Raw genomic sequence first — 20074 nt, 5'->3', positions numbered from 1 at the left:
GAGTTCTGGCCATGGAACCAGAAAGTCTTGGGACCAGATCTCACCTCTGACACTTCTCTAGTTGTATGACCAAGGACAAATTGCAGCCTCTTGAAGACTCCATTTTCTGCAATTGTTAGGATCCTACTCGATCTGTAAGATCCCTTCCAACTTTAGATTTATGGTCCCGGTTCATTTGATTTCTCTGCTTCTTTATTCTGTCTGGAATGATTAGGTCCCTTTTCTCCCTCACCTTGGAGTTGGGGATTTGCTCCTTGGGACTGTAGGTATTTTGGAAAAATTCTCCATACTCACTTCTCTGCACATTCTTCAGCCCCCTCCCCTCCCTCTTATGCAGAGGAAGGTCCTGGGACATCTGTCTGAATTATCCATATTTTCACATATGTGCATCATGCCTGGTCCTAATCAAACTAGACATCTGTGGTTAAATGAAGTTATTTTCCTTCTAACAAACACAGACAATTGTTATAGCCAGTCCTGACAAGGACCAGTCGACTCTTGTTATTTCTGAACACAAACAACCCAGAAATCAACTCTCATCAATGCGTGTGTTGTTGTAGCAGCTCCCCAGAGGAAGGGGGGAAAGAGAAAAAAAGAGAGAGAGGCAGAGAGACAGACAAACACACACACACAGAGAGATGACAGAGAGAGAGAGATGACAGAGAGAGAGAGATGACAGAGAGAGAGAGATGACAGAGAGAGAGAGATGAGAGAGAGAGAGAGAGAGAGCGAGAGAGAGAGAGAGAGAGAGAGAGAGAGAGAGAGAGAGAGAGAGAGAGAGAGAGAGCGCACATGTTTACATTCTGGGGTACAAGCACATGACAAAGGGCTAACTAAGGTCACACAACTAGGAAACATTAGGACTCAGATTTCAACACAAATCTCTCATGCCTCTAAAACCATCTCATAGTCTATATTTTGTTGTTATTGTGTTATTGCAGTAATGTTTAACTCTTCATGACCCTATATGGGTTTGGGTTTTGTTTTTGTTTTAGTTTTTATGTCAAAGGGAATAGAATAGTTTGTTGTCTCCTACTCAACTCATTTTACAGATGAGAAAACTGAGGCAAAGGATTAAGTGACTTGCATAAGACAAGGTGTCGGAGAGCAGATTTGAACTCAGGTCTCCTTCATTCCAAGTTGTGCATTCTATCCACTGTGCCATTATAATATACTGTATATAAAAATATAAAATATTTTGTGTGAAAAATCTCATATTTAATATTTTAATTAGATATAAAAACAATTTTTAAGTTTGGGCATTTTAAATTTTGGGGCTCAAAATTCCTTTATTCTCCCCTCTTTGTCAAGTAGCTATTTGAACAGATTATACATGTGAAGTCATACAAAGGTATTTTCATATTAACCATGTTGCAAAAGAGAGATCATTCCCCCCTCAAAAAAAAAAAAAAACCCAAGAGAAATAAAGTTTAAAAAAAAAAAAAGAAAAAGAAGTATGCTTCAGTCTACATTCATATTCTTTCTCTGGAAGTGATAGTATTATTTTTAATAAGTCCTTCAGAATTGTCTTGGATCATTATATTGCTCAAGATGACTATCATTCACAATCGATCATCCCAAGAATATTGCTGGTACCATGTACAATGTTGTCCTTATTCTGCTCACTTCACCTTGCATCAACTCATGTAAGTCTTTCCAGGTTTTTCTGAAAAGCATTCTGCTTGTCATTTCCTACAGTACAATAGTATTACACCACAACCATATACCATAACTTGTTCAGCCGTTCCTCAATTGATGGCCATCCCTTCAATTTTCAATTATTTGCTATAACAAAAAGGGCTACTATAAATATTTTTATATAGACTAGTCCTTTTTCCTTTTCTCTGATCTCTTTGGGATAAACTTAGTAATGATATTACTGGGTCAGGAGTATGTGCAATTTATAGCCCTTGGGGCATAGTTCTAAATTCCTCTACAGAATGGTTAGATCAGCTCACAACTTCTCCACAGCACATCAGTGAACCATTTCCCCCTAATTGTTCTAACTTCCCCTAATTTTTCTAACATGTGTCATTTTCCTCTTCTGTCATATTGTTAATCTGATATGTGTAAGGTGGTATCTCAGAGTTGTTTTAATTTGCCCCTCCTCTCTAATCAGTAGCAATTTAGCATTTTTTCATACATCAATTTCTTCAGAAAACTGCCTAATCATATTTTTTGACTTCTTAATCAATTAAGGAATGATATATTCTTACAAATTTGATTCAGTTCTTTATATTTGAAAAACAAAGCCTCAGAGAAACTTGCTGTAAATTTTCCCCCATAGTTTTCTGCTTTCCTTATAATAATCTTGGCTGCATTGATTTAATTTGTGCCAAAACTTTTTAACTTAATGTAATTAAGATTATCTGTTTTACACACCATAATGCTATCTCTTGTTTGATCATAAGTTCCTAATTATTCATTAATCTGACAGGTAAAATATTCTGTGCTCCCCTAATTTGTTTACCCTTCGCATCTAAATCATGTACACATTTTGACTTTATCTCAGTATAAGCTGTGAGATGGTGGTCTACACTTAGTTTCTGCCAAATTGCTTTCCAGTTTTCCAGCAGCTTTTGTCAAATAATGAATTCTTGTCCCCAAATCTTGGATCTTTGGGTTTGTTAAACATTAGACCACCATGATTATTTGCTGCTATAGATATTTATTGTATATCTAATCTCTAATCTCTTCCAATGATTCATCGCTCTTTTTCTTACCCAGTACCAGATTGCTTGGATTACTACTTTGAAATTAGATCCGGTATTACTAGGACACCCTTTTTACATTTTTATTGATTCTTGTGATAATCTTGACCTTTAGTTCTTCCATATATTTCATATATTATGCTCTCTACTGGATTAAGCTATACTACCGTGCCTTGCAATTTCATACTTAAGTGACTGCTTTTTGTCTAGCACTCTGCTGGATGCTGGGAAGAAACAAAATTGAAACAAAGCACCCTCCCTGACTCTAAACCCAACCCTATATTCTCCTACTGTTAAATTCTCCTTGGAACCTCCATTTTGAAGGAGGGTACACATTCATTATTCATTCTTCAGACTCTGTCACCATGCCTAAGCTCCCTTCCCATTTCATCTCAACAATCCCTTCTTTTACTGATGAGAACTTTTGTTTTGAGAATGGACTTACAAGAAAGCATAGTCTTATTTTCTTTTTCAGCTCTTTCATGTATTGTCTTCTTCCATTAGAATATAATCTCCTTTGAGGGCAGGGTCTGTCTTATGCTCATATTTATATTAAACACAGAGTACATACTTAATAAGTGTTTGTTGATTTGCTTGCTTTTACAAAAAAGTTAGAGAATCATTACTTTACCCTTCTACAGTTGAAAATTTATAAACTGAGAAATTAGAACTATTTTTATTTGTATGGATACGAAAGTATCCATTTCACCTTTACCTAGAAAAGGGTAAATTAAACAGATTTCCCCAATTTAATATATGTATGCATGCATTATATATATATATATATGTATATACATATACATATTTATATAAAATAACAGTTTGTGGTTATACAGAACTTTAATGATTCCTTTCATACTAAATAAATATGCCTTTCAAAAACCCCATAAGATAGAACTATTTGACTTTTACAGATAAAGAAATTGAGGCTCATAAAGTTTAAATTACTTACCCATAATCCCACAACTTTGTGGAAAAGCCATGACTCGAATTCTGATCTTTTCATTCTTTCCCCTATGTATGCTTGCTCTCTCTTGGATGTTGTATGCGCAGATCTGTATCATTGGGTCAATTCTAAGTAAATTGGGTTAATCTAAGCAAAACTGTGTAGTAGGAAAATTTTACTACTGAACATCTCCCTACCTTATTCGTCCAAAGGGGATTAATTCAAGAATAAACCAAACCTAAGATGCCTAATATACTCACACTGTTTTCCCCACTTCAACCAGGGTTCCCAAATAGTGTGTATAAAATTTTTTCCCAACCACTTATAAAATTCACCCCCACAGATGCTATGGTCCAGGCAATTTTTGTTCTTATTTACGACTTTCCACTGGGACCATCAATAGCTAACTGATTTTCCTTAGGCAAATTTCTTTCTCTGGCTCTGTTATCTTTTTTGCTGAAACTCTATTTTATACCATTCAGTTTTTTAGCTATCTATTTTTTCCCCAGAAAATGCATCCTTTAGTGTGTTTTTCTGCCACCATCTGTCAGCAATTCTTCTCCATCTTTTCTCAATAAGAGACACATGTAGTGTATTCATTCTCCAGGCATTTACTAAATATCCACTAAGCATGGTACAATACTCTGTTTTCCTCTCACTTCTCAAACTATTACTTGTCCATCCAGACGTAGGTAACTTTAGGTTGGCATAGACAAGCCTGTGTCTGACATGACTTGAAGTGGCAAAGGAACTGACATGGCCAAGAAAGGCAGTGAACGAGGATTGGCAACTCAGCTACTTTGCCAAGTGGGAAGGGTTCAGGAAAACATTTACTTGGGGTGTTCCTAATAGTAGTCTTTACCAAAAGATACCACCAACTAGCCAAGAAGACTTCTATTATGGATGTGGAAGGCTACCAAAATATTTCTTGCTCCCTCTCCTCCAGGAGATGGGAAATGGCAGATCAGAAAAAAAAAAAAAGCAGCTATTATCACTTCTTCATTTCTTAAACTTCCTAGGAAACTCACCTTTTACTGATTCCCAATTTAAATACTCAATGTACAGAAACTAGTTCTAACTGCACATAGTTCTATAAAGCGGGGAGAGGGGTTACAGACTGTGGTCTTCTGACTGACTCCACATGACTATATACCATATGAATATTCAATTTTCCAAAAAAGATATCCAACTCTCAAACATATGAAGAACAAATTCTCCAAATTACTAATAAGCAGAAAAATGCAAATTAAAGCAACTTTGAAGTTCCAACTGGCATCCATCAGATTGGTAAAGCTGTCAAACAAGCAAATGAACAAATGTTGGAGAGATTATAAGGTAACCATATTAATACACTGTTAGGACAGTTACGCATCCATCCAATCCTTCTGCAAAATAGTTTGCAACTATCAAAGTTAATAAACTATTCATATTTTTGACCCAGGAATACCATTACTAGGCTTATATCTTTCAAAGATCAAAGAAAAAGGATTCCATTCATACAAAAATATTTATATCAGCAACTTTTTTGGTGGTTTGGAAGTAGAAATTAAGGGTGCCCTGCAATTGGAGAAAGGTATATGAATGAAACGAATTACTATTGTCCTATAAGAAATGATGAAAGGATGGCCCCAGAGAACCCTGTTAAGACCTATGTGAACAGATGCAGAGTGAAGTGAGCAGAACCAGGAGAACAATCTATACAATAAGAACAATACAGTGGAGACAAACAACTTTGACTTTTTAATACTTGTGTTATTAAAAACACAGAGCAATGGAATGACTACCCACAATTTCAGAGAACTCATGGTGAAGTATGCTACTCATCACTTCATAAGGAAAGATAATGGATTCAGGCCAGGAGGAGACATGCTTTTTTTCTCCCACAGCCAATGCTGGAATTTATTATTATTATTTTTTTTGATCATGCATTTTTATTACAACAGATTTTTTTAGAGAGAGCTGAGAAGTGAAAAAAAATAGGTTTAATTTTTAAAAATAAGTTTTTATGGAAGAAAAGAGGATATTCAAAAGTATCAGATACTTCAGGAAGGTCATAAAGTAATATTGAGGAAAGGTCTTTGGATTTATTGATTAGAAGATCCCTAATACAGTTTGGGAAAATTGTTTCAGCAAAGTGGTGAATTTGCATTCCCCATTGCCAGAAATTTAAGGGTAAATGACAGTGAAAAAAAAAAATGATTTGCCATACTGGGACTTATCTCCTTCCACATGACTGACTTCCTTCTTGTGACAAGGAAAAACAATTTACAAAAATATCTGACCCAATGACCACATCTGACAAAGTAGATCACATTGCATATCTCATCACATAGTCCCTTATCTGTCTGCCAAGAAGAGGGAGATATGATTCATCGCATGTTCTAGGATCTTCACTGGTTCATTGTTTTGTTTTTAAATCTATTAATGATGAAAAGAAGAAACAGAAGGTCAAGAAAGTTGCAGAATCAATTCAAAAATTTTTAAGGCAAGGACAGACATGAGCGTGTTTATAAGCAGAGAAGAAAATAGGGCACTAGTAAAGAAGAAAAGGTTTAAGATATAAGATAGAGAGGGGTAAGTGATGAGATAAGGAGTATGGAGTAAATGTGTGTGTGTTTGTGTGAGTGTGAGAGAGATACATACATACATACACACACACACACACACTCAGAGGAGACAGAGATAGAGACAGACTTAATTTTACAGAATCAGATAAAGACTACATGAGATGATTGTCTTGGAAAGAAGGGCAAAGAGGGAAGAAAAAAAAATAAAAAAAAATTCTGGGTTGGTAAGAAGCCTGTGGCTACAGAAATGTTTTAAGATGGAAAAGGAAAGCTGAGGAAGTTCAAAACAGATCATTTCTGTTTTCCCAGATTATTGGCTGAGCATGAGGGGATAAGTGTGGACTTGGATACTCAAGGATAGAAGGGGGTGGATATATGATAGGAATCAACAAGAGATGAGTGAAATAGATTACTGAGTGGGCTCTAACTTTCTACAATCTGAAAAGTTACAGAAGTATGGGCAGTACTGGATTTCTGAAGACCGACCATAGTCATTTCAATAAACATTCAGTACCATCTAGTTTAAACCAGACACTATGCTAAGCCCTGGGGATCCAAAAAGAGGCCCAAAAGAAAAATCATCTAAAGTTGTGTGGGTACACAACAGTGTACCTACCTCAAAACAATGGAGATGAATTGTTTGTTCCACTTTCACTCTAGATGCTGGTGTTCTGGTTGGCTGTCTGCTGTCTTTTAGACAGCTCAGAAATATCTAGATCACTCAAAAGAAACAGATTCCTTTATTGAGTAGGAAAATGCCTTTGTTTATTTATTTTTTTTGGCACAAGAATAATCGGTGAAGTTGATATTAAACTATTCATAGCTCAGAAACAGATGCTAATACAGCTGTAAACCATGGAAGAAGAAAAAACAACTCCAAATACTGTTGGTTAGTCTTTGCAATCTGAGGATAGTGCCAGAATGGTTTACTTTTATACTAAAACAGTATTTAGGGATAGAGAAACCTTGAAATAGGGTCCTCTGAAGCCATCTTGGCCTCCTTTTTGTTTTGTTTTGTTTTTTAAACAATGGCTTCCTATCTACTTATTCAAACTTGAATGAAATAGGGAAGGCAAGATGTTATAGTGGAAAGAATACTTACCAAGTTCAAATCCCAGATCTGTCACCTACTATCGAAGTGAATCTGGGCAAAACACAGCCCCTCTCTATCTCAGCTTCTTTGTCTTTAAAATAAGATCCCTTCAGTCTCCAAATTGATGGTACTATGAGTATGCTGGGAAACTAGAGAAGCAACATGTGTAGAGAGAGACCTCTGTCCAAGTCCTGATTCAGACATATTAATTGTATGAACAGCTTGATTCTCCCAACCAATGTTCTTAAGGTTCTAAGTTACAAATTATCAGCCAATATGATTAGATAGACAGTGATTTCAGGATAGGCATTTCCCACAATAACTAACTCACAGGTATGGAGGGGAAAAAAGGAAAAGTACCTAGAAATGTGCTAAGTAGAAAAAAGCATAATATGCTTCATTATTTGACTATTATCACAGCAAAATGCCAAAAAGTGAGCACAAGTTAGCTGGACATTGGGGTAACACAGTACAGTGGAAGAACAACAAACAGTTGTGGATCCAGAGAATCTGAAGTCAAATCTCATTTCTGATGCTTGTTACCCATGCAGTCTTAGGCAAGTAATTTAATTCTCTTGACCTCTTGGCTTAGTTTCCTCATATGTAAAATGTGTAGATTGGACTAGATGACATCTGAGTTTCCTTTCAACTAGAAATCTTCATTTAACTCTTAAAATGCAATGGTACCTAAAGGAACACAAGTGTCTAAGACTGATTCCCTGGACTTTGTGCACATTAGGAACATATAAAATTTTTGATCATAGGACCATAGATTTAAATCTAGAAGATACCTTCAAAATAATCTAAACTAGGAACAGTGGCTTTGATATCAAAGACAGACCCAGGATTTGAACCTACTTCCTCGGATGTCAAATCTAGCTCTCTTGTCCAATTTCATGTAAAAAAAAAAAATCATCAACAAGATTTTAGAAAGGCCTGGAAAGATTTACATGAATTGATACTGAGTAAAACAAACAGAACCAAGAATACATTGTACACAATAACAGCAAGAATGCATGATGATCAGCTGTAGAAAATGCCATCTGCATCCAGAAAAAGAACTAAGGAAAATGAATATAAATCAACACATGCTAAGTTCACTTTTTTTTTTTTTTTTACTCTCTCCCATGGTTTTTCCCCCTTTGATCTGATTTTTCTCTCCCAACATAATTCATAAAACAACGCGTATTAAAAATAAACTAAAATATCATCAGACCTTAAGTAAAAGTATTTTTTGAAGGCAGAGAGAGCTCTGGGAAGAAAAAAGCCAAGTTATAACTGCACCACTCCTCTCAATCTCTTCACCAAAGCGGACTCTCCCTCTAAATTCTGCTCAGACACAGAGCTCTCTAGAGACTTTTGCACCATTTTACCTCTACCATGATGTGAAAGGTGTCATCAGAATACATTGAGTAACCCCCACAGCTGATTCTGAAGTTCTCAAGTTGAGCTACAGATTTTTAAAAAATTAATAATAACTCACTTCAACCAAGAGAGGCAATGTGCCCAGTGGATGGAGCTTTAGCCTTGGAGCTGAGAAGACTGCCTCTTAGTCATGCTACCAGTGTGAACACCACTTAACCCTTTACAATTGCAGGCAATTTGCAAATAAGTCTTTTAAGTGCCAAAGCACATGCTGTCTGCACTGATTGAAGGAGCTCCGCACCAGAATCTCCCAAAACTAATGAAAATACAGTAAACAAACTCATAACACTTTCCCTCAAACCACAATTGAGCCTATTTCCCTATTCTTTCTCTCATTATAGCCTAAACAAAGGGGTCAAAGGTCCCTATGAAGATCTGTAAGGAACCAGATTAAAATGTAATTGGGAAATATTAACAAAACAAATGAAAAGACAACTTTACATTTTAAAACTAAATGTTGCCCAAGGGAATCCTTAAGCATAGATTAGTGCCCCTCCCCCCATTTCTACTTGACTTTCAGTGTCAAAGTCTATAATCTATTAATTTAATGAAGCAGCTAATACCTCCTTCTGAGGAAGTTGGAACAGTTGGATCTCTTGAATTTAGGAATTCTGAGCTTCTGTAAGGTTAAAGACTTAGACTACCTAAGAAGGGCTGAACCAGGAACAAAAAAAAAGGTACAAGTTCCTTGATGGTCAGCATTGGGATTGAAAACATGAGTGGAGGAGGAAGAAGAGAGGAGAGAGACAAAACTTGAACAAGATGATGTCAAAGGTCTCTTCCGGCTCCAGATTTATGAATTCAATATCTTGTAAGATTTCTTAGAGATGTGATTCAGGTCAGTTTCAATGGTCTTGTGATAGAGAAAGAGGGCTGTGCGGACTGAGTATGGATCACACCATAGTATTTTCACTTTTTTGTTCTTCTTGTTTGCTTGCATTTTATTTTCTTCCTCCCTCCCTCCCTCCCTCCCTCCCTCCCTCCCTCCCTCCCTCTCTCTCTCTCTCTCTCTCTCTCTCTCTCTCTCTCTCTCTCTCTCTCTCTCTCTCTTTGATTTTTCTTGTTCAGCTTGATAATTGTGGAAAGACGTATAGAAGAATTGTATCTGTTTTTACTTGCCATCTGGGGAGAGGTTGAAGGGAGGGAGGAAAAAAATCAGAATACAAGTTTTTGCAAGGGTGAATGTTGAAAACTATGCATGTATTTTGAAAATAAAAAGCTTTATTAAAAAAAAGACTTCCTATAAATCTGTGTTGTAAGCCTATCATTTATACTTTGTGTGCCATGATTGTCACAAAAAGACCTTTGATAAATAATAAGATACAGAAATAGGCTAAGTATACAGATTTGTATACTACAGGGGTTTCCCCTCCCCCATTTGCTTAAGGATCTATTTGTAAAAATGAAGCTATGAAACAGAGAAACAGAGTGCTGTTTCTGAGTCCAAATACGAAGCTTACTTTCTGTGGGATGTGAGTGAACCCCTTAGCTTCCCTGGGTCTAGCCTCCTCATCTGTGAAATGAAGGGGTTCAACTAGATGGTCTCTGTCCTTCTAGCTTGAGACTTATAATAGTCATAGATTGAGGTAGTTTTTCTTTTAATTTGAAAATTACACCAGCTTCTGTTACCAAATGAGGGTAATTTCTGTTAAAATGACTTCTTTGGAAATCTGGATGTGGCAGCTGCAAATGGGATTTATCATGACAATCGGGTTGCCCCTGGAAGTGTACAACAAAACCTGGTATCATCACAGAGAGCAGCTCTAATCAGAGCTGATCTGGTTACTCAGGAAGCCAATGGGTAGCTTCTCCTTAACACCAGGGAGCCATGGGGACACCGGGACCGTGCCTGGGGCAAAATGCCCAAATTGTACAGTGAGGGAGTCAGGGAACAAAGCTGCTGAAGCAAGCAGAAAAATCTATGTGGGAAAACCAGCACCTGGGAGGCAAAGGCAAAATTCTAGGCAGAAAACGTGCCTTTAGAAATAAATGCTGCTGTGACAAATCAGACTGAAGAAGAACAGGAGGAAAGACAAGGTGCAACTGGAAAATGAGATTGTCATAGTCATTTTCCTTCTGTAAATACAATGTGGTAGAACCAGTGTGTAAAGGGGAGACCAGTAGGGGGATGGACACCACCCACCCCAGAGCCACACAATTGGAACTCAGAAAAGGCCCAGGGATTTCTCAAGGTCACTGAGGAGATACAAACTCCTCCATCCCCAAACTCAAAATAAAAAAGCTGGAAGTTCAGAGGCATAAAAAGTGAACCACATACACCCTGTTCAGTCTTGACTTAGATGTATAAACACATCTTATCAAAGGATTCAGACCACAATTCCCATTCTCTTTCTACTCCATAGCAAACAGTATACATATACAGTGAAATGACAACAAAACCTTCACTAAAGACCAGAAGCATCAGAAACAGGATCTAAGATTGTCTAGAACGAAGGGGGGAGGGGAGCATCTGGCTCAGAGTTCCCTGAAGTATCCCTACCCTCTATCAAAGGCCAAATGAGGGAAGAGCTGAAAGGTGTTAAGTGTCTGAAGTCATTAAGTACACACACAGCTACTTTGTAAGAGTATTGATTTAAACAGTGAGGTGAATCATAGAAGTACAGATCAAGTCCATGCACTGTTCCCTACAAACAATACCTACTAGGCTAGAGCAAATGATATAATCCTGTAGAGTGCTCAGTAAAGTTAAACAAACAAAAAAAAAATAATAAAGTCACTGTTATGAGTGCAGGTGACACATTTGGAATACTGAATCACCAAAATGAGAGTGTTCTATATTTGGGCAAAAGAGAGAGGGATCTCCAATGCTTCAAATCTTTACCCATCAATCTCTACACTAAAGGCATTAATAGGAACTGCATATAAGAAAACTACCTGCTTGGAAAATTAATTTTACTGAAGAAAGTGAGCATGGCTGAGGTCATACTCTGAAACATGAATGCTGAAGATTAAACTGAAATATATATTCACACACACTCAAAGAAACATCTGTGAGTGAGCATGTGAAAAGATAAACTGGACTAAGGGCAATTTACACAAATTCATAATGTTTCTATCTTCGGGGAGTAGCCCTTTAGAGATCTGATATGCTGTCTGCAGCATAATATAAAATAAAATAAAAGTTTTGGTAATAAAAGAAAAAGAAAAAAGCAGGGACTACCTTGCATGCTTGCATTCAGATTCCTGGAATTTATGAAAATAGTGTCTGGCACATAATAAGCACTTAGTAAATGCTTTATCTAGCCAGATGTCACTGTCAAAGGGAGGACAAGAGCCTGGATTGATCACATTTAATATTTCTTATCTTCTAGTGCTTTTTGATCTTTAACAAATAAAAGTATTAAAATAAAATAAGGGATGGAAGATTTCATTCTACATTTAGCAAAAGGACGCTCTCTCCAAGTGTCAAAATAAGTAATATAAGTAATGAAAGAGCAAATTCCTTCAGGAATTTCAGTTAATTCTCTTCTTCCTCATTCCATCACAGATGAATAAAGGCCTTTGTGATATTCATCGACACATCATAAGTGGTTTGTTTGTTTTTTCCCCATTGGATAAAACTTCCTTCAGATCAGAGATCTTGTTTTATCCAACTGTGCATTTCCCAAAGATCTTCTATATAAGAAATCTTCAATCAGCATTTCTTGAATTGAAAAGAATTGAGTTGACTCTCAAACCAAGGCATCAGGTGCTATCAATGTACTTTCAAGCACCAACTTGGTAAGGAGAGAGTTAATAAGAAAGGGAGGACTAGCTTTGCTGCCTCCAATGTGATATTGGGCAAATCTGAACTTCTCATTTTCTTCCATTGTAATTATCTACAGCTGACCATCTGACCTGTAAGTAAAGTTCTGACCATCTCCAAATTTACAATCTCTTGTAAACTACTGTGATTGACAGGAGTCTGTTCACTGAGATGGTATCCTTTCCCAGCATCAGCTTGGTTGGATGTATATGATCCACAGATCCTCAGAGAAAGGAAGAAAAAGAGCTCTGAAATAAAAGTATTTTTTCTTCCTTTGTAATTATCTACAGCTGACCAGCTGACCTGTAAGTAAAATTCTGACCATCTCCAAATTTACAATCTCTTGTAAAGTACTGTGATTGACAGGAGTCTGTTTACTGAGATGGTATCCTTTCCCAGCATCAGCATGGTTGGATGTATATGATCCACAGAGACAGGAAGAAAAAGAGCTCAGAAATTAAAAGTATTTCTTCATTTGGGAACCTTTCACATTTCCTCCTTAAGCTGATTACATTTTGCCCCAAAATGAAGCCCACAAGACAATGGACTGGGAGCCATTGTCTTTAGTTAGGCTTTAGTATTTGCTTCTTCGTGACCCTGAAAAAACTGGTTTATGTCTGTTACCACAATTAAGAAGGCCGAGCAATTGAGTTACAGGGACAGGAAAGCAGCAATTGTAATCAGAAGCCCTAAAATGGACATCAGCTTCTCTTCAACTCTTGACAGTTGGTAAAAGCAGAGTTAGGTGAGGGCTTTGGAGCACAGATCCCTAAATTGACATTTATACTGTGACTATAACAGTCACAAATGGATGTATTGACCAGAAAGAGAGGTTAGGGTGAGAGTTCCTTGTGTTACTCTAATGAAGTTTATTTACCTGGAGGACTTTTCCTGTGGGTCTATATGTTTGTGTGGCATGGGCACCTGGAAGAAGGTCATGTAGACCAGGGTGTGCTGTGAGCTAGAGAAGGAGTCGGTTATAGAATGCACCAAAGGCAAAAAAAGGCATCTACCGCTAACAAAATCTTCAGAGCTCTACCCCTAAGATCTCTCCTCGCAGGTCTTCTGTCAGAGGTCATAGAACCCTGGATTCAGTTATGACAAAATTACTTTCCATCTCTAAATTACTGATTCGGAGATTTCATGGAATAAAGGGTTAATTTGAGTGCCCGGCACTCACTGATAATGGTGATTGTTTGCCACTCATCATTGGGTCATGATGCCTGATTGGTAGTCACAATGCATAGGCTTAAAGGAAAGGGTACATCTGCTCCAACAGCAACAAGCAAATAGCAGGTATAAGACCCTAAATTCCTTTGTTTACAAAGACACAATTCCTCACAATGATATCTGAGCTGCCTAGGAAGAAAAAAAGCATCTCCAACAAGAATACCTGCCTAAACCACTCTGGGCTAAAGCTAAACTCTTATTTTTGTCTTTTCCAGTTAAAGACATTGACTTTGTGTTGACAATATAAAAGTAAAGGCTATATTCAAGAATATCACTTTTTGTTCATTCTTCACCATTAGCATTTCCTCCCACAGCTTGGTTGTCCTTAGATATAATCAATGACAACCCCCTTTTTTTTCCTGAGGCAATTGGGGTTAAGTGACTTGCCCAGGGTCACACAGCTAGGAAGCTTTAAGTGTCTGAGACCAGATTTGAACTTAGGTCCTCCTGACTTCAGGGCAGGCTCTATCCACTGCGCCACCTAGCTGCCCCAATCCTTAGATTCTTTACTGAAAAGAAAGCATGAAAAAAACAAATCCCACCATTGTACTCCTCCCAAATATATGGGTTTCCAGTTCTACTGCTCTATTAAACATTACCCAGGTCTCTAAGATTTTAATTATAGTTCCATACCTACTAGCTATGTGATTGAGTTTAATAGCTCTGTGCCTCAGTTTTCTCATTTGTAAGATGTGGGTGATAATACTTGGAGCACCCACCTTTTATAAGGAAAGTACCTTATAAATCTAAGTACTATGCCAACATTATTTACTATTGAAACTAGGAACTGTTATATTTTATTGCAAGGTATATTATCTTACTTCCTCTAATTTAATGTATTCATTTTACTTGTGCTAAATAAAGTTTTTAAGGCCTCTTACCTGGGTAAATTAAAAATTCAAATTCAATTAACTTTTTTCAAGCGTTTCCTTTGCATAAGGTACCGTACTACAAAAACAAAAACAAAAAATCCTGCCCTTAAAAAAGTGGTATTTTACTAGAGGGAGAGAAAGAAAAAGAATACAATATGTACAGGGGTAAGGTAGCAAGATAGTGAGAGAGGTAGACAAAGAAAAAATTGTTTCAGTCAAAAAGTTCATCAGTCCAAAGCCAAGTGGGAGAGAATGTCACCGAACTTGGGTTGTTGGGGAGTGGACAACAAATCATCCCATGACCCCAAACTGAAGTCTTCCAGTTTGCTAGAATGTGACAAGAGAAAAATCTGGGGTCTATTCGAGAAGCCATAGGATCCCCTCTATGCCACATGGAGACCCCAAAAGTAAGATTCTAGAGAAGGCATGAATGTGTCCAGGCCAATGGCAAGCAACAACTATTACAATTAAAAAAACAAACAAAAAAACCTATTGGTATTTTGAGAGATTAGCAGCAAATGGTTACAGATGTAACAGTCATGTATAACCTTCTGCTTGATTACAGTCAATGATCATTTGACTGGAGCAATGGCAAAGTAATACTAAATGAGAAGAAAGGCAAAAGGCAGGAAAAGGCACACTGTGAATGAACTATATATAGAAGCTCTCACTTGACCTGTGTAAAAAAAAAATATATATATATATATATATAAATTCTTCAAATAGGAAATGACTGGATGTTAAAATAGGGATTTTTTTTTAATTTCCCAAGGAAGGCTGATTGATATATAAAATGGCTGCCATAACAAAGATCAGAGAACCAAGAAACCACCCAATTTTATTAAGGTGGCAATTAGACGGCACAATAGAGCACTAAACATGAAATCAGGAGGAACAGAGTTAAAATCCAGCTTCAGACACTTGTTATCCATGTGACCTTGAGTAACTTAATCTCTATTGGTCTCAGTTTCCTCATCTATAAAATGAGAATAATAATAGCACCTACCTTCCAGGATTGAGATAATATTTATAAAGTACATAGTATGGTGTCTGACACATAGTAATCCCTACATACATGCTAGCTATTATTAATTGTTCTTAGCCAAATTTTTGTAATTCCCACAGGTGATCCCATGAGGCTATGAATCACAGACACAATGATCATGAAAATACTAAAATTGAAGACAATTCAAAGAGCAATGAAAAGATGATAATGGGCAGAAGTTACAATCACAAATGTATAAAAGATACAAAACTCATGTCTCGTACAGTTGTATGTCTTTGAGAAATGAGCTACAAATTAAATATTTTATACTGCCTTTTGCTTTTGAGACATCAATAAAACATTATGAAGTAATTATGTATTTTCTAAGCTTTATTTTGTGCTTTGTCAAAGGCCAATATTTACTTATTGGGCAGGTTTTTCTCTTTAAGAGGGTTAACTTATGGCCTTCATGATGGTGTATAAAGTCCAAAGATAATTTCTGTCATTATCACAAGAATGTGTATATGTATGTCTCTATGTAAGTTAGTGGTGGAATCAAAAATCCTGGGTTCAAATCTAGCCTCAGACACTAGCTGTTAACTCTGAATAAGTCCCTTAACCCTGTTTGCCTCAGTTTCCATATGTAAAATAAATTATGGAAGGAAATGGCAAGCTATGTGAAAGCAAATCACTTAATCTCTGACCCAGTTTTCTCATCTGTAAAATGGGGATAATAAAAGCACCCACCTCCCTGAATTGTTGCAAAGATAAAATAAGATGATTTGTATAATATGGGGGATAGCTATTGTTATCATTGTTATTTGTCAGTGCTAAACAAATTGTTTTATGGTCTTTTTAGCTTTAAATCCTAAGATCTAGTTATCTATAGAAGAATTTAAAATAATCATTTATGTTATCTCAACAAAAAGACATTAGATTCTGCTGTAACTCTATCTTTCCAGAAATCAGCCAGAGTCAGGACACTAAACGTCTTTATTCTTTATCTTTTACCGTCCCCTCCAACGCCAGGTCACGAGTGCGAGAGAGTGTGAGTTCCACTACCCAAGATTCTCCTACTCCTCCCACACACAGTCACTCCCCCCTCTTTGTCCCACCAATCAAGTCAGCACAGAACAGCTGGGGAGGGTCAACCTTCAAACAAGTTAATAGGGAACTGTCCAATTAGCAATTAGTCTCAGTGCTTCATTATCCAAGTTCTAGCCCTTTACAAGATTCCATTACTTATTAGTAAAAAAAAAACAAATACAAAAAAAAAAAAAAAACAAACAAACAACTTTTGACAAGTTAAATAATTAGATACTATGTGAATAATTTTGGCTATTTTCCCCTGTTATGATAGTTTTAATAGAACAAGGAAATTAGAACTAGGAAGTATCTTTTAAATTTAGTATTCAATCATTGAAATATTCAAATTCAAACTGATAATTCAAATGGGAACTATTATTGAATATCTGAAGGAAGAGTTTAATGTTAAATGAATGACAATGAAATGTTTTTATTTAAATAAAGCAAACTTTAACCCCTGGATCTTTATGTACAATTATGACTTGAAGCTCTCTTGTAATCATCAGATTCTGAAAAATGCTACATTAACTGCAAATGCCAACCTTTGACATAGCCTTTTAAATGAATACCAATGACTTCTGCTGCTGCTGGTTTTAAGAAAAAAAACTATTAAAGAAGATATAAAGGAATGAAGGAATATGCAAAAATAAAGTTGCAAAGACATTTCCACATGTTCACATTCTGCTTATAAACATCCTTCTGCAGCTAATTCACTTTTAAAACTATGTCTATTATAAGTTTTAAGAGCACCTTAGATATGATCTCAAAGCACCAAGAATGATCAAGTATAAGCATTCTCTGGACCTAAAATAACTTCCCATCATCTCCTTAAAAGTTCCTCCATTATAGAGCGTTATAAATAAGAGATTGTGAATTTTTTTTTTTAAATTAGATGGAAATAAAGGCAAGGTAGCTAATACCCTCACTCATGCTTTCACTGAAACAATCACTCTATAATGCATTCACCTCTATTAGATATTTTAAAATTTAAAAGCAATGTTTTCTGATTTTTAAAATGCTTCACTAATGAATAGTTGTTTATTTCCTTTTTAGTAGCAATTTCACAGATCCTGGACAAGTCACTTAACCCCAGTTTCCTCCCTAAAACAACAACAATAACAGCAGGGGTAATGATGACCCTATACTGGGATTGTCTTCTTTAGAAAGTGAGGGTAAAGGTGTCCTTAAAATGTTTTGTTTCTGAATGATTTTATTAGCTAAATGAAATACCAAATTCAGATTCCTGACTCTCATATAAACAGACTGTAGAGAGCAACTGCCAGTCATTTTCTTTCTCGTTGAACCATTCCTACGTGCTGGTTGTTGTTTTAACACAGACTAACATGGATTTAACTGACAAGTTAATGAATTGAAAATTCTCTCCCGAATATTTACTACACGCCTTTTATTGTAAACGGCCTTACTCCGGCGACGTTCCCCTCCCCCCCCCCACCTCCCAGTAGATCGGTTTCAGGGCCATTATTGTTAACCATATTAAAATTTTAGAACACAAGGTGGTGGTTTCTAGGTGTTCGGTAGGATACTGGATCCAGGCTTCCTGGGGGATGGAAACGGTTTCCCTTTTAAAATGCAGAAGTCAAAACATAAGCATCACGATCGGAGCCTGGGAACTTCTAAAACCCGAATGAAGCCGTTTTCTTTGAACCCGGACGCCGTTCTGTTTACTAACAAGCAAGAGTGGAAACTCTAGTATCCGCGGCTGGCTGCCTTGGGCTCCGTCCACAGCTGTGCACGTCCATTGAGGGAGGCTGGCGGAGACCTCGCCGCTTAGAAGCCCCAGAAGAAAGAGCTCGTACTCCTGGGGGGAAGGCCCCCAGACGAGGCGAAGCTGAGCCCCGAGCTCCGAGGCTTGGCAAAGAGGGAGGGGGCGGCGAGTGCCGGGGATCCCAGCCGCAGATTTCCCAGGTCATCCCCGGGCGGCTGGGGGGCTCCCGGTGACAAATGGCTCGGCAGGCGGAGGTTAAACAAAGCGCCGCAGCTCCGGTGGGTGTCGGTTCGCGTGGAGCCCGGGTCAGATGGAGAGCCCCGACAGGGAGATTGCCCACCCCCACCCCCCACCTCCATAGGAAACAGACGCCCCCGGGAGAAAACGCCGGGCAAATAATGCCATGCCCAGGCAAGAGAGACGGTTCGTTAAGGAAAGCAACTCTCCCAGCGAGTGTTCGGGCTGCAGCCCAAGTAGCATCTCGGGGAAACGAAGCCTCCGCGGCTTTCCTGTGTCTGCTCCGACAGGGAGACCCGCGCGCGCACACACAGAACACGCAGCCCCTCACCCCGCGGGCAAGGACCCCCACTTACTCTAGTTGGGCTCCTCTGCTCGAACCCCGCTGGCTCCCGCGCGCCCAGTCCCCCCGGCGACTTCCCCGCGCTCGCGCACCGATGCCCACCGACGCGGCGCCCGGGCGCCCCAAACACTGGCAACGGATCGATATCGCCGCAAGGTCCCCCCCTTCTCCGCCCACTATTCCCCCCACACACACCCTCGCGCGGCGCCCGGCGCCTCCCACCGCCCCGGCGGCCCCAGGAGGCGAGCGGGCTCGGAGCCAGGGCACCGGGATGCCCACGGACAAGGTCACCGGGCAGGGGCGCGCGGCAGGGGCTGCCGGCCGGGGAGCTCGGGGCCGGGAGGAGCCCAGCCCGGCTCCGCTATTGTTCCGGCCGGCCCTCGCGGCCCGCGAGGATCTCTTACCTGCGGCCCGCTAGGCTCCGCTCCGCCGGCTCCTCCACGCTGCGGAAAGGCGAGCGGGTGTCCTCCTCCCCGTGGCCAGACGCCCCGAGAGCGGCGCCGAGCCCAGCCGCAGCGCAGCCCGCCTCTCAGCGAGCCGCCCCAGCCTCCATGGCGCTTCCCGCTCCGGCCACACCACGGCACTGCAAGCTCGGGCTCTGGGAGATCACATGCTCCCCCCGCCAGCCACACAACGGGGATACCCTGCCTGCCCTGCCCCTCCGGCCCGGGATCGGGCAGCCCTCCTCCTCCTACACCGCCTAGGGGCCCCGGCCCAGCCAGGAGGCCCTGTCAGACGGCGAGCGGGAGCAGCTGTCCAGGCGGCCAGTGCTGCTTGCCCATTGTTCTGGCTTTCCTCGTCCCTCCCACTCCACTCCCCATCCCCTCCCCCTCCAATAGGTGAGGCCCCCGACTACCAGATCTGGCTCCCTTCCTTCACAGTCTAGCTCCTGGAGAAACGGGCGTTCACCCCCCGGAAAGGGCAAGGGCTGCGCCCCAGAATCTCGGATCTTAAAGCCTGGGTGCCCGAGCAGTTGGGCTCAGAGACCTCCCCCCTCTCCTGTGGGCAGAGATGCCCTTTGGGAGGATAGTGTTATAAAGTTGACAAAAAGAATTCTGACATCGGCCATTCGCTTACTTTTTCACTG

The 20074-nt window shown here is 39.3% G+C and overlaps 1 protein-coding gene across 2 annotated transcripts in view; it reads right to left on the bottom strand.

Moving 5' to 3' along the window:
* Positions 1 to 19528, bottom strand: part of CRACD (capping protein inhibiting regulator of actin dynamics) — a 265993-nt gene extending 246465 nt beyond the window's left edge. Inside the window, exon 1 of one of the 2 annotated variants that reach the window (XM_074276139.1) lies at positions 19392 to 19528. The gene's annotated coding sequence lies outside the window, so the exon portion shown is untranslated. Of the gene's footprint in view, positions 1 to 19000; positions 19132 to 19391 lie in introns of those variants that run through there. The other variant, XM_074276140.1, reaches the window with a different exon arrangement.
* Between the last annotated feature and the right edge of the window lie 546 nt (positions 19529 to 20074).

Source organism: Sminthopsis crassicaudata, chromosome 6 (assembly GCF_048593235.1).
Source record: "Sminthopsis crassicaudata isolate SCR6 chromosome 6, ASM4859323v1, whole genome shotgun sequence".
Classification (NCBI taxonomy): Eukaryota; Metazoa; Chordata; class Mammalia; order Dasyuromorphia; family Dasyuridae; genus Sminthopsis; species Sminthopsis crassicaudata.
The sequence above is the reverse complement of the archived record's forward strand: the minus strand, read 5'-3'. Positions and strand labels throughout refer to the sequence as shown.